The sequence below is a fragment of the Seriola dumerili genome, unplaced genomic scaffold, assembly GCF_002260705.1.
Source record: "Seriola dumerili isolate Sdu_G_001 unplaced genomic scaffold, Sdu_1.0 BDQW01000433.1, whole genome shotgun sequence".
Lineage (NCBI taxonomy): Eukaryota > Metazoa > Chordata > Actinopteri > Carangiformes > Carangidae > Seriola > Seriola dumerili.
Window position 1 is genome coordinate 265,811 of NW_019174688.1, and position 4,972 is coordinate 270,782.

Here is a 4,972-nt window from a genome sequence, read left to right on the forward strand (position 1 = left end):
GCGTTTCGTGGCCCAGGAGAGCCTCTTTGTCTTATTCTGACATCTTAGCAATGGCTTTCTTGCTGCAACTCGTCCTGTCAAACCTGCAGCTCGAAGTCTTCTCTTCACAGTTGAAACTGAGACTTGCTTACTACGACCACTATTAAGCTGTGCTTGAATCTGTTGTCCTGTGAGCCGCCTTCACGCAAGCGCATAACTCTCAGAGGCTTTGGGTCTGCCAGACCACTTCCTGTCAGAGTTTCCCCGAGTTTCTGAGTGCCTTTTGATGGTGAAGAAAACTGTACTCACTGACACCTTGACTTTCTTTGCAATTTCCATGTAGGAAAGACCTACATTTTTAAGTGTTATGATGGTCTGTCTCTCTTCCATTGTTAATTGCCTTTTTCTCGCCATTTTTGTAGCAACACACTACTTTCTGCAGTACAATACTGTTCACCTGATGCTCATGAGGGTCTGGTACCACAGTGTGTTCCAACACTGCTTTTATGCAGACAGAGGGGGTTGTATGTAGTCAAGAAAAGTTGGAACACCTGTAGGAATTAGTAGCACCAGCTTTCAAGGCTGATTCAACCTTCATTGCTGCAGAATTGTTAACCCACTTCGTGTTCCCTGAAAATGGCCTTTTTGTATAATTCTGAAATGTACATTATTTTTCAGTTTTGGGTAACCAAACCTTTTTTTTTAACCTCTGGCTGTTCAGTACTTACCTTTGTACCATTTCAAGCTATTCATTGGACTTGCACGACTTGAATTGCAATAAATAACTGGAAAAATTAGGGTGTTCTAAAACTTTTGACCGGTAGTGTATGTTTTACTCTTTGCGTGCCCAAATTAGAGAGAAGCTGTAAGAAAACACATTAACAGTAAACCAACCCAACCAAACAAACAAAAAAAAAAAAAACACAGGCATTTGACAGACTATAAATGTTGTGTGGAAAGAAAGGAGGAAGCCATCTGCAAACGTTTTCTGAGGTTTCTTGAATACCCACTTCCCATAAATTGTCAGGAATTTTGTGGGAGAAAAAAAGAATCACTTGCTGATGAAACAATTTTTTTCCATAGTTTGTAGCAGGTTAAGCTGTGTTACAACACATTCAAGGAACTCTATACTCTAAATCTTGTGTGTGTCCGTGTTTGAAATAAATGCTCTGTACAGACATTGAGTGGAAGCAGCTGTAATAACACACATTAAATCTCTGAGCTGCCCCGGTTATTTCAAATTGGCTAATCCATTCAGACCATTGTTATGAAGCTATTATATGGCTTGGTGGGCTGTTGTTTACCGAGTCTAATCATGTCCCATAGCCCATAGTTACCTTTTCTATCTTTCCGGTTTACTTTTTATGTGTTTGTCTGGATTAAAGGCGCACTCCAGCTATTTTACACATTAATGTAGAGCTATCCTGCGGAGCCGCGGGGTGATCTGAGAGAATAAGAAAGACATAATCTGTAGGCTACTCTCTGATTTGCAATTCATAAACTGGGTGAGGATTAGTAAAAAAGCACAATGAATACAACTTTACACAGTGGAAGCTGAAACGTCCACTGCGAAACAAATCTTGAATCTAGATAAATTAGACTTACTTTACGGATGTGAAATTTTGGTTTTTCTGTGAAGAAAGAAAGAAGTTTGCAAATCCGTGTGCAGTTTACAAGCGCCTGCACACAGCAGTTTGACAAAATTAAATGTGACTTCAGACAGGGCGTTGAGAGACTGTGATGTAAAGTCTGAAGGCGTAGTTCTACAGCCTAATCATGTGGGGAAGTCCAAAATAAGATGATGTTGATTTGCGTTACAGAGACAGATTTGCGAGTTTGAGTTCAGACGTTTAGACTAGAAGAGTATAGACTAGTAGAAGAAATGATATGTTCCTCTGGGGGGAAAGCTATCCAGATTAAAAATGTGGGATTGAAAAAAAAATGCATATTATTATTATTAAAGGAGAAACTGAATTACTTGGTGTTCATCAGTTGCAATAATAATGACATTTATTTTTTATAGCCCCTTTCATAAAGGGTAGGCTATGCAGCACAGTGTTACAAAGAACTTACATGCACCAAGTGCTTCACATGAAAAAGACATAAAATGAATATAAAAGCATATAATATAAAGATATAAACAAATAATTGTATCAGCCTATGTCAGTAGGTTAACAGAACATCAGGTGACATTTTCAATTCAATTACTTTTAATCACAGTTTTACCAATTGGAATGAGACTGCAGTTCCATTCAAATTATCACAAATTATACAACAATTAGTTCTGACCAAGTAATTTGAATCGACGAGTCATTCACTGAGTGCTGATATAGAGCATAACAGTGAATTTGAAGAGAAAAGGAGAAAAGATAGTGCTGTGTCCTAGCGTGGATTTTTATGGTGATGTATTCTTTTCAGCTCTCTTTTGTCCACAGTTTAAATTGGGCCAGTGTATATTGAATATTCACAAATCACTTAGCATTTGCACTTATAGATAGGAGAGTTTTGGTGTTGATTCAATCATTTCTGTTACAGCTTCAGGGTCTGTTATTGGCAACCTTATGGTGAAACCACTTCCACTTCAAAATGTCCAAATTATTTAAAATCATTGTTATGAAATGTTTATCCTCTGAAGGTTTTGGATGACACAGCAGTTATGGTTTGTTAAAAATGATGAATCAGCTCATTCAGAAGCGGAATTACTTTATGAATATGACACTGATAGCTTAAGGGAACTTGCAAAAACAACACAGCAACATCCCACCTGCCATGTGGGAAATAGTCTTACCATACTCTATGAGGTTAGACTTCCCTCAAATAACCTCAAGCCGTGTGTGAGAAGAGGATATAATGTGGTTGTCTTTTGCTTTTTCCCAGACAAACACTGTCTCATCCGTTCCTCTTTCCAGGAAATTCTGAACAGCAAAACAGCGCCATAAAAGTACAATGGATATTCCTTATCGGGGGGAAACTGCTTGCTTCGACCATCCACACTCAGTGTCACAGATGCAGAGCAAGTCTTCTTGCGTCCCTGCTCACTGAGAGAGAGCAAAACTGTTTCACGCTACCCTCGCCATGCCCTCAGTGTGCCTAACATGGGAAGCACCAGCCCGTTTCGTGTTATCAACAACAGTCCTTTCCACAGCAGCCAGCTCTCACCGGCACACAGCAACATATCTAGCCCTTCTAGAGAGAAGGAGAGGCTAGCCAAGGCCCGCAGTAAACTCCTGGAGAGTCAGTGTAACCATACACCAACCCTTCCTCCAGAAACCAGAGAGCAACTTCGCTATGTCTCCAAGGATGGAAAGTGTCGTGTCAACCTGTGTCACACATCTGAGAGGGGCCGCTTCCTGTTTGCCATCTTTACCTCTTTTGTGGACCTCCAGTATCGATGGTTTCTTTTTGTTTTCATGATGTGCTACATCACGACCTGGTTCTTGTTTGCTGGGCTCTACCTCTTAAATGCTTCCTTTCGAGGTGACCTAGGACAAGAGCAACCCCCCGGTACTCCTGAACACCATCTCATAGACCAAAGGACCTGCTATTTAGGTGTAGACGGTTTCATCTCAGCTCTACTCTTCTCGGTGGAGACGCAGCGCACCATTGGTTATGGGTCACGCACAATGTCTCCCACCTGCTATGAGGGTGTGCTGTTGGTCATGATCCAGTGTATTGTTGGGCCCATGATAGATGCACTCATGGTGGGTTGCATGTTTGTCAAAATATCCAGTCCTAAAAAGCGGGCTGAGATGCTTCTTTTCAGTCATACTTGTGTTATTGCCAGCCGTGAGCCATCGTTATCTTGGAAGGAATTGTTGAGGCCATGGGTGAGTAACATATCGATAACAGTAGAAGTAAAAAAAAAAACAAATAACCGATGGGGCGTCGTGTGGCGTAGTGGTCTAAGCAGGTGCCACATGTGTAGAGGCTACAGTCCTTGCTGCAGTTGGCCCCGGTTCAAGTTCCACATCGGACAGCCGTTGGCTGCATGTCATTCCTCCTCTCTCTGCCTCCCCATTTCCTGTCTCTCTACTGTACAATCAAATAAAGGCATAAAAAAGCCCAAAAAATATACTTAAAAAAAAAAGAAGAGGTTACAGAGGTTGTTATCACAAAAATGAAGGGAAGTTGAAAGTTTCAACATATTCCTGTGCTCTGGCCAACAAATACCTTTTCCTTGGCACAAGTGCTACAATTAACTGGAATATTTTTCAAGCAGTGAGAACCACAAGGGGAACTTTCAGAACACACACCATTTTCCCTGGAAAAACTAAGATCTTAAATCTTGAGCAAAACCTGAGGACTGTAAAACTAATACTATGGCACTTTCATTATTTGACTGTTCAGCGTTATGAACAGTGTGTTATATACACTACCGGTCAAAAGTTTTAGAACACCACACTTTTTCCAGTTTTTTACTGAAAATTATTCAGTTTATTGTGTCATTGCACTCTGAAATGAAAGAATAGAACAAATAAGCAATTTGAGTTGAAAAAATAATCAATTTATAGACCAAAATGTATTCTAAACTTTTGACTCATCAAGTAGCCACCTTTGGCAGATATAACAGCTGAACACACTCGTGGCATTCTTTCTACAATAGAAATCAAATATTCTTCAGAAAGTTCTTCCCAAGTCTGTTTCAGAAGTTCCCATAAATGTGTGGCACTTGTAGGTTGCTTGGCTTTCACTCTTCTGTCCAGTTCATCCCAAACCAGCTCGATGGGGTTTAAGTCTGGAGACTGTGCTGGCCACTCCATTGTATTCAAGCTTACCATCTTGTCCTTTTTTCCTGAGGTAGTTTTGGCATAGCTTGGACTTGTGTTTTGGGTCATTATCTTGCTGTAGGATGAACCTCTGATCAACTAGGCGCATACCAGAGGGTATTGCATTGCGCTGCAGAATGCTGTGGTAGCCGTATTAGTTCAGGGTGCCACTCACTCTGTACAAGTCACCGACCCTGGATCCAGCAAAACAGCCCCAGACCATCACA

The 4,972-nt window shown here is 40.9% G+C and overlaps 1 protein-coding gene across 2 annotated transcripts in view; it reads right to left on the reverse strand.

Moving 5' to 3' along the window:
• igflr1 (IGF like family receptor 1) overlaps positions 1-1,692 on the reverse strand; it is a 13,675-nt gene extending 11,983 nt beyond the window's left edge. For both annotated transcript variants that reach the window (XM_022761919.1, XM_022761920.1), the window contains exon 1: positions 1,585-1,692. The gene's annotated coding sequence lies outside the window, so the exon portion shown is untranslated. The remainder of the gene's footprint in view (positions 1-1,584) is intronic.
• Between the last annotated feature and the right edge of the window lie 3,280 nt (positions 1,693-4,972).